Source organism: Suricata suricatta, chromosome 12, assembly GCF_006229205.1.
Source record: "Suricata suricatta isolate VVHF042 chromosome 12, meerkat_22Aug2017_6uvM2_HiC, whole genome shotgun sequence".
Lineage (NCBI taxonomy): Eukaryota > Metazoa > Chordata > Mammalia > Carnivora > Herpestidae > Suricata > Suricata suricatta.
In genome coordinates, this window is record NC_043711.1 from 91,065,533 (window position 1) to 91,075,676 (window position 10,144).

The following is a 10,144-nucleotide window of genomic DNA, read 5'->3' on the forward strand; positions in this document are numbered from 1 at the left end:
AGCTTCAAGTTTGATTTCCATTTCAGTTGCAAAACATCAGCTTGGGTGACAAACAGAAAACCCCATCATCTCGGGTATAGAGTTCCTGAAACCAAGACTGGTGAGCGGAAGGAACTTGTCCTAAGGCCCAAGGCACACAGCTAGTGAGCAGCGGAGACAGACCTTGAATCCGAGGGGCTTCCACCAACCCATGTGACCTCACAGAGAACTGGGAACTGGCTCCTCCTACAATGGTTGCTTCCAAAGCCATGATCCCAAAATCTTCTTATCCCATTATTCCAAATAGTGCCCCATAACTCTGAGTGGGGGTGAGAAGTGGAAAGTGATAGGCTGCATGAGGATCCAAAGTGAGTTCCATGCAGTATGAATCACCCATCACCCCAAATTGGTGGGGATGCCCTATTTCATCTTTCACAGAACCCAGATCATCTTTGATCTACATTTCTTGCATCGGGGTGTCATATGTAAATTCCAAGACGTGATCTAAGGGGCCAGAATCCCAGTATCGTAAGAAGCTATTTGATGATAGTGGAACTAAAGCCCAAATCCTGAGTCCAAGGACAACATTTGACTTCTTCCTCTTGCCAGGCTTTGCTGGACATAATTTAATCCTCACAATAACCCCCTGAATTGGGCACTTTGTTGTTATGTTTCATAAATGAGGAAGGGACTGATGGACAGTGGAGATTCAAACTGCTGGTCGTCTGACACCAGGGGCCAATGTGATGAAATCAAAGAGGACATTAATGACTCAGTCACTGCATGGTGGGCACAGGAACAGTCAGTGGGCATAGTCTTGTGCCAGAACATCCTTGACCCGAAGGAGGGAGGATGACAGGCAGTGAGATGGTAATTGGAGGGAGGGATTGCTGTGGTCAGGGAAAGGGACGGTGTTCTCTTACAGGAGGGTTCAGGGGCTAGGAAGTCAGAGAAAAGACAGAACTGCATTCGAGGTGGAGGAGAGAGAGCAGAGCAGTAAGTGGGGCCAGCAGCAGGAAGCGCACCTGTGGGTGGGAGGGAGGACAGGGACCTGGTTCCTAACCCACAGTCACTGCACGCGCCACCTTGAGCCTCCCCGTACCTGACTACCCCGTACATTCCCTTACTGAATATTTGTATTGAAATCAATTGGTAAACATTTTCTTTACCCAGATCAGTGGTATAAATGAGGAACCAGAATCACTTGCCGTAACTAGGAGGTGGTTGCAAAGGAAAAGAAAGCGACATTCCTCACGTGCAACGGGATAGGATTACCCAGGGGAAGCTCCCCGTTCTTGCTTCGAACAGGAAACGGACAAGTATTTAGGGAGACGTTAGAGTCATATGCTGTCCAACGGAGACTTTTTCCATAAAGGCTTCAGAAGGAAGTCAGTACGACTGGTAAAGACACAGGCTTTGGGGACAATGTCAGTTCATGTTGTCACTATGTATCCTTAAAGTCACCCAGCATGCCACTGACTCTCTGATGGCTCAGAGGTGCCAGGTGATGGCAGCCTCAAACCCTGGGCAACTGGAATTGCTTCTGGGGAAGTAGGAAGCCCCTGGAGGCTGTAGCTCAGGGGAAGGCTGTGGCTGGATCTGCATTTTTAAAAATTGTTTATTTATTTTTGAGAAAGAGTGGGGGAGGGGCAGAGAGAGAGGGACAGAGGGTTTGAAGCTGGATCCATATTGACAGCACAGAGCCCAATGCCGGGCTCGAACTCGCAAGCTGTGAGATCATGACCTGAGCTGAAGTCAGACGCTTGACCGACTGAGCCACCCAGACGCCCCCAGATCTGTATTTTTAAAGATCGTTCTGGTAGCTTCACGGAGGACAAATTGGAGGAGTGTGAGTAAGGAGACCGGTGAAGACACTCATGGGTGGGACCAGGTGACAGATGGTGGTGGCAGCAATGGAGGGGAGGGAACCAATCCCAAAACTGCACATCCACTCATTCACTTGACACACATTTTGTGGGTGCCTGCTGTGTGCTGTGCACAGGTGAGAAGACACAGTGCCCAACTTGGTGGAGTTAGCTTTCTGCGGGGGCGCAGGCAGCCAGAGTCGGAGTGAATAAGTACATGAAGGTGATTTCAAATAGTCGAGCCTCAGACTGTGAAACAGCAAACAGCTAAGTCCTTTCAAAGTAAAACAAGGTAGGGACGCCTGGGTGGTTCAGTCAGCTGGGAGTCTAACTCTTGACTTTAGCTTAGGTCATGATCCTAGGGTTGTGGGATTGAGCCCCATGTTGGGCTCCACGTTGAGGATGGAGCCTACTTAAGATTCTCTCTCCTTTGGCCCCTCTGCCCTGCTAGTGTTCTCTCTCTCTCTCTCTCACTCTCTATAACAAAATTAAAAAAGAAAAGTAAAACAAGGTAAAGGGCAAATGGGAATATAAAATAAAAATAATGAAACAGGGTCATTTGGAAGGACTGGGAAGGAGACAGGGGGCGGGGAGGAGGGCAGGGAAGGCCTCCCTGAGACGTGAATCTGGACTGAGGTCTGGAGGACTCTGTGTGGAGGACACAGAGCCTGGGAGGGGTGGGGGGTGCGGGGTGGGGGTTGGGGACTGCAGGGATAAAAGCCCAGGTGGGAAGAAGCAGAGCATACTGGAGGAGGAGCAAACAGGTCCAGGTGGCTGGAGAGGGGTAGGAGGGGACATCTGAGAGGCAGGAGGGGCAGGACCAGGGGGGCCTTCCAGGCCATGAGAAAGATCTTGGGTTTTATCAAAGTGGAAAGCTCTTAGAAGTTTTTTAATAGTTCGGTGGTGCAATCTGTGTTCTTTTTTCGTTTTAAGTTTATATATTTATTTAGAGAGAGAGAGAGAAAGAGAATGAGCATGGAGGGTCACAGAGCAAGGGAGAGAGAATCTCAAGTAGGCTCCATGCTGTCAGCACAGAGCCCAACGCAGGGCTCTATCTCATGGACAATGAGATCATGGCCTGAGCCAAAATCAAGTATCGGACACTTAATGGGCTGAGCCACCCAGGCGTCCCTGACTGTGTTCTTAAAGGGTCATTCTCTGCTGTGTAGAGAACAGACAACATGGAACAAGAGTGGAAGCAGAAAAGTCCAGAGGTGCTGTGTGCCAGGGGTGGGGGGACAGAGGATGGCAGCCTGGACTAGAGAAGGTGCTAGGGAGCAGTCTAAGGTGACCCCAAGACTCCTGCCCCCTGATCTATACACACTATGTCTCAATTATTCAATCAGACACTAATCTGGGTGCTGCTGTGACGCGATTTTGCAGATGTGATAGAGGTGACCTTATGATAGGGAGATTATCCTTGGTGGCCTGCCCTCAACTGCTGAGCCCTGAAAAAAAGCAGTGCTCTTTCTGGAAATGAAATGAGAGGCATGAGAGGGATTTGAGGCGGGGGAGTTCTCCATGCTGGCTTTGAAGGTGCAGGGGGCCCCATGGCAAGGAATGCAGACAGACTCTAGAAGTAAAAGTGACCCCCAGCTGTCAGCCAGGGGTAAAATGGTGACCTCGATGCTACAACCATGAGGAACTGAATTCAGGCAACAACATGAACGAGCCTGGAGGGGGATCCTTCCCCAGAGCCTTCGGCCCAGGTGGGAACGCAATCTTGATTTGGGCTGTGTAAGACCTAGGGCAGAGAACCCGGTCATGCCTTGCCCAGACTTATGACTGGACACTGAGATAATAAATGAGCATTGTTTCAAGCCACTAAGTCTGGAATAATGTGTCATGTGGCCCTGAGGGTGAATACGGGTGGTGGCAGGGAGACGTGGCCAGATTGGGGTTTGGGGAAACAGCACTGCCAAGAGCTCGCTGATGGGTGGGGTGCAAAGGAAATGAGAGAAGTAGCTGTGGTGCTGGTGGTCCTGATCGTTGACACGAGGAAGACTGGGGGGCTGAGATTTGGGGAGCTGTAGAGTTGGGGGCTATAGGTTTGGGGGGGCTGTAGATTTGGGGGGGCTGTAGCTTTGGGGGAATTGTAGATTTAGGGAGCTTTAATCTGGACGTTTATAGATTTGGGGGGGCTACAGATTTGAGTGCCTATAAATTTGGGGAGCTGTAGATTTGAGGCTATAGATTTGGGGGAACTCTATATTTAGGACTGCAGATTTAGGAGTCTCTAGAATTGGGGGGGCTATAGATTTGGAGAACTATAGACTGGGGGGACATAGGTCTGGGTTAGAAAGCAGAGTTCTGTTGGAGATCTTTTGTTTGAGATGCCAATGACACATCCAAGAAATCATTGGATGTACAAGCCTGGAACTCATGGTAAAGTTGAACTCAGAGAAGTTCAACTCATAAGCATAGATGTAATTTACTTTAAAAAAAATTTTTTTTAGCATTTATTTATTTTTGAGAGACAGAGTACAAGCAAGGGAGGGGCAGAGAGAGAGAGGGAGAGACAAAATCCAAAGCAGATTCCAGGCTCTGAGCTGTCAGCATAGAGCCTGACATGGGACTCGAACCCACGAGCTGTGGGATCTTGACCTGAGTGAGTCAAAGTCAGATGCCTAACTGACCAAGCCACTCAGATGCCCCGCATAGATGTAATTTAAAAGCCAATTGGGAATATTGCTCAGTAAGAAAAAGGAGCAAATTGCCTATCCAAACAAACTGGATCTCAAATGCATCATTCTGAATGTAAGAAGTCAGACCCCAAAGGCTACACCCGATAGAGTCCCATCTATATGATATTCTGGAAAAGACAAAATTCTAGAGTCGGGTACTGTGGTGGCCAGGGGTAAGGGCTGGGGTGGAGGGTTGAATGAATAGAAAAGGTCATAACGGAAGGGGATCGAGTGATGAAAAGTTCTGTTTCTCGACTCTGGTGACAGTTACATGGCTGCACACGCTTGCCAAAACTTGCAGAATGATACACGAGAGAGAGTTAAGTTTTGTAATATGGAAATTATACCTTATATAAAAAATGGAAGGAAAAAACCCAAGTAGTTGCTGGAACTCATTTGAAGAGGGAGTGTAGCCAGCAGGGATGCAGGGCTCTGGAGCACTCCGCTGTCCTTGGTGAAGGAAAGCGATTCAAGCAACGTTGGTGACAGGTCTACTGCGGGCTAAGTGCACCGACAAGTTCATTGTTTGATGGAATCACCTCTGTGAGGCTGGGAGGCAGGTTAAATCAACAGTCCTTACACAGACAAGAGGAAGTGACTTGCCCTGGGCCCATACAGAGCATGTAATCATGGCAAAATGAGATCCATACCGGTGTACTCTGCAGTCAATTCTCTGCTTGTTGAATGAATGAATGAATGAATGAATGAACAAATAAGTATCACTGGGCTCCAGGTGCTGGAGGCATTACCACCAGGTTCAGGCTGCGGATATGAGAACACGGTATTTTTTAGAGAAGTTGGGGCCATAAAACTTGTTCCATTTCCCGACTTGTGCAACGCCCAGCCCCTCCCCCTGTGGCTCTGAAATTGCTCCCCGGCCTTGGGAAGGGCTCCCAGGCTTATCTCAGGGGGAGAGTGAAACCGTAAAAGCCTTTATGGCTTGAGATCACGTCTGGCAGGGGCAGTGATTGTTGCCATAAACCTGTGCAGCCCTGTGAGGGCGATGCCCTGGGACAGTTGAGCAATGCCAAGGGACAGCCACTGCCGAGCCGGGCACATGGGGCCTGTGGTCAAGACTCGTCACACACTTATCACGTTTTACCCTTGCATAAACCCCAGGAGGTTGCAGATATTGTGATATATTTCTAGGAAGCACCTTTTTTCCCTGAGGTTAGGATGTGCCTGTAAGTCAGTGGCATCCTGCAATCACTGTTGGCGAGATCAGATGGCACTCGTGACCTGGTTGGTTCTGGTCGTTACTTCCAGTGGCCTGGCTGGACAGCTACACACCCTGTAGGTAGGGTTCATCACAGACAATTTAAGGATCATTGAGGAAGAGAGTTGGGTTTTGGTGTTTTCCTGAAAACCTTCTATTGACGCCTTCTGATAAGAGCAAGAAAGCACCAGCATCAAACTTGCAGAATAGGAGACAGCAGTGGGAAGAAGATCCTAGAGACCACAGGGGGGCATTCTCTCAAGAACCGTGTGATACAAGCTTTTCATGGTATGGAGGACAACACTGTGTGAAAACCTACCGATGAGGAAGATTTTAGGTGGCAAAGTCATCTAGATGAGCTGAGGGGCGCCTGGGTGGCTCAGTCAGTTAAGTGCCTGACTTCGGCCCAGGTCATGATCTCACGGTTTGTGGGTTCGAGCCCTGTGTCGGGCTCTGTGCTGACAGCTAGCTCAGAGCCTGGAACCTGTTTCAGATTCTGTGTCTCCCTCTCTCTCTGTCCCTCCCACACTCATGCTCTCTTTTTCTCTGTATCAATAATAAATAAACATAAAAAAATTTTAGATGAGCTGGGTGCTGTGAGGAAGTTTTAGGAGTTCTCTAATTTATTCACTAATATTTTCCTTTATGTTTATGCACAAAGATGCCATGATTTGTAAAACAGTGTTGAAGTAGGTTTCTGAGCTGTTTATTCATTATAAAATAAATATCCTAAGTCATAAGGAAGCATTATGTCACAATTTAATTGTCAGTGTGTTTTCCTTCTTAGCGGTACACCAAATGCCAGTGCTTCTTACAACAGAAGCATCTTGGGTTAGATTCTACCCATTTCATAGGTGGAAGACCAAGGACACAGGGCCCAGGGCAAATAAGTGGTGGAGCCAGGATTCTTTCCGACACAGATCATGTGATCCTCCTGGTACCCAAGGCTGTCTTGGTCATGGACATTGATATTCTCTTTTCCCTCAAAGGTCTTGCTCCCAGCCAAACAAGGCCAGCCTGCTGTCCCGAGGGGCTCTGGGAAGTGGCAAGCTGCCCTGTTGTTCAAAATTCAAGCAGGAGACAGTTTGCAGGGAGTCTCCTGCCCTGTGGACCAACTGCCCCTGCGACCCATTACCCGAGTCAGCAACCTCAACTTGGTCAAGCCCATGACCCTAACCTTGGGCTTTCCCTAGGACTGTGGTGTGTGTGCTCAACACAACCCCACTTTTAATCACTTGGTCTTGCTCCAAGCAGACTGGACTCTCACCTCGTCTTACAGATGAGGAAACGAAGACCCAGAGAGGTTGCTTGACTCTCTCAAAATCATACACAAGTCCAGGTCAGGAAAGAGTCTGGAATCCAGGGCTCAAAATCCAGTGTTTTTTCCAACCTCACAGATTTCCTAGATCCAGAAAAAGCAAGCAGAGATGGGAGAACAAGGGACTCAAAGTGGGTTGAAAGAAAGAACAATTATGACAAGAAGGATTTCCAAGTTCTGAACAATATCCCCAACAAGTTCTGGGATAGCTGTGCTTTGAAGCACTGTCTTGCTCAGTCGATGGGGCCAAACTACACCAGGCACCTCTTCCGTCCCTGCCAGATCCTACTTTTTCCTCTTAAGACCCTTCAATGGCTTTCCACCATCCCTAGAACAAAATTCAAACCCTTTACTGGGGCCCTTAGGCCCTACATAACATGACCCCTGATCAGCCCTCCAAAATCATCTCCTACCACTCTGCCCCTCAGTCACTTGATTCCAGCCCCCTTTGTCTCCTCCTTACTCCTCAACAACCCAAACCTGTTCTCACTGCATGGGCTTTACCCTGATGTCCCTTTTTTTCTGGAACACTCACTCTTTCCCCAGCTCTTCCCCTAGCTGCTTCCTTCTAATGATTCTCTGGTCAAATGTCACCTTTCGAAGAGGCCTTCCCTGACCAACTTCACTAAGTGTACAAGTCTTTGCAGTGTCTCTGTTGCAACTGCTTAAATCTGGTATGGTGTGAAAGCAGCTATAAACAATATGTAAGTGAATGGGCATGACTGCATTCCAATAAAACTTTATTTACAAAAGCAGGTGGCAGTTAGATTTGGCCAATGACCATCGTTTGCTGTCCCCTACTTTAATTTACTGTCTTGTGTGATTTCCTTCATTATGCTTACAACTGTCTGAAAGTATCTATTTATTTGCATACTGATTTATTGTCTTCCTCTACCCTTCCCCCTAGACAGTTAACTCTAAGAGCACAGACTACTATGGTAACCAGTCTCCAAGATGGCCTCCAATGAGCCCTACTTCCTGGTATTCACATAGTGTCAGGTCTTCTCCCAAACTGAATAGGGTTACTCTGTGTAATCACCAGGATACGGTGCAAATGAAGGAGGGTGACTTTCAAGGCCAGGTTAAAAAAGGCATTATAACTTCCATTTTGCCATCTTGGATCCCTTGCTTTGAGAAAGTCAGCAGCCATGTTGTGAGGACATTCAAGTGGGTCCACATGGAGAGGAGCTAAAGCCTCCTGTCAACTGCTAGCAACGTGGATAAGCCATCTTGACAGTGGATCTTCCAGTCACAGTGAAGCCTTCGGGTGACCATGGCCTTGGTGGACGTTCTGACTACAACCTCATAAAAGACCCTAAGCCAAACCATCCAGCTAGCCACTCCTGAAATCCTACCACATAAAAACTATGAGATAATAAATTGTTATTTTTTTAAATCAGGATAATTTGTTGTGTAGCCATAGATAAAATACAACAGCCAGCACTGGATCTGTACGTTGTGTACACAATAAATATTAGCTGATAGATAAGTTGGGAGCTTACTACATATGATAGAAGGACATATTATAAAAATCATCATGTGAAAGACATTACTGTAATACTATAAAATATATCTACCTATAAAAATATCGGGAAAAATAGGAATTAAATACATAGAAGAGCACTAGTAGGACTTTCCTAATCCACTAACAGTCTTAGATGAGCGGCCTGTACAAGGATTCTTCTAGGCTTGTGATCCTGCTTCAGGGATTCTCAGTTTACATTTCTAACACTCTCTAAATTGATGATTATGTGATTCTGAGGTTTCAGGTTTTTATTTCACCAAATCCATGATTCTCAAATTTTGTGATTCTGTGATTCTAACACATTATGATTTATGTAACAATACATGTCTTTGTTCAGCAAGTCTTCTCTGCACACTCTGGGAGCTACAGGTTCAGTAGAGGAAACATGATCCTTGTTTCTGCCTTCCTGTAGCTCATGTGGCTGATGGGAACACAGGTAAGCACATGGGAATATGTGATAAATAGTGAGCCTCCATGTGGGTAGGTATAAGAACTGGAGCCGGGGGGCGGGCGCTGGAAGTGGAGAAGGAAGCACAATCCAGCCTCTTTGAGAGGGGTGTGAGCAGGAATGGCTTCCCAGAAGAGACGGGAAGAGAGAGGGAAAATCCTAACCAGAGAAGTGGGGGCTGGTGCATGTTGTGGTCCAAGTGGAGGGAACAGCAAGTGCAAAGGTCCAGGGGTTAGGAAAAGGCAGAGAGAGTGGCATATCTGGTAAGATGAGGTCGGTATAGAGTTGGTGGAGGGGTGCTGGAGAGTGGCAGAGTGGCAAGAGACTATGGCCTGGTGACAGAGGACCTAGTAAACCATGTCAAGAAGTTTGAACTTTATCCTGAGGGCAAAGGGGAGCTCATAAAGGGCTTTAAGGGAAAGAGTGGCACGGTGTGCTTAGAATTTGGAAAGGTGGCTTGGCTGCTGCTTGGAAGTTGGGGAAGAGGAGAGACCAGAGAGAAGCTTGGACCAAGACCCCAGGTGAGAGAGGAGAGGCCTAAACAGATGGGAGAGGGCCAGAGAGAGATATTTTATCTGTGGTGTGTTTCAAGGATGGGGGTGTGTGTGTGTATTATAGTGGTGACCTGTGAGTCTGGGCTCCTGGACTTCATGACTCTCTGATTGTTAGATCCTGTGCACAACACTTCATAATTCTTTGTCAAGAATTCCCAGTTGATATCACTATACATTTACAATCCCTGACCTCACACTTCCCTGCATCCCTTCTTTCTGAGCCTGTTTTCCCTGTTTACAAACTAGGGAATCATCAATACCTTCCTCAAAGAGCAGCCAGGGGAGTGAGAACTGGTGTGTGGTCAGGAGCTGAAGCAGGTGTTTGGTCTGTGGTAGGCATGTTTGCCCTAAGTGCTCAACACATAGGCATTGCCAGGAAAGAACTGGGTTTTGAGAGCACAAGAGAGATCAGAATTGAAGAACAGAGGTAAGGAAGGGCCGTGTTTTCATCTGCTCCTACCTGCTCCTGCTTCCCTCCTTCTGGCTGGGCATCTGGTTCCTGGATTGGGTTATTTGCTTCCAGGCAGACAGACGTACCAGTCGGCTGTGGGACTC

The 10,144-nt window shown here is 47.6% G+C and overlaps 1 long non-coding RNA gene across 1 annotated transcript in view; it reads left to right on the plus strand.

Annotated features, from left to right (window-relative positions):
* The first annotated feature begins 9,303 nt into the window (after positions 1-9,303).
* Positions 9,304-10,144, plus strand: part of LOC115273061 — a 1,189-nt gene continuing 348 nt past the window's right edge. The window contains exon 1 of the long non-coding RNA XR_003900642.1: positions 9,304-9,556. This is a non-coding gene — a long non-coding RNA (uncharacterized LOC115273061). The remainder of the gene's footprint in view (positions 9,557-10,144) is intronic.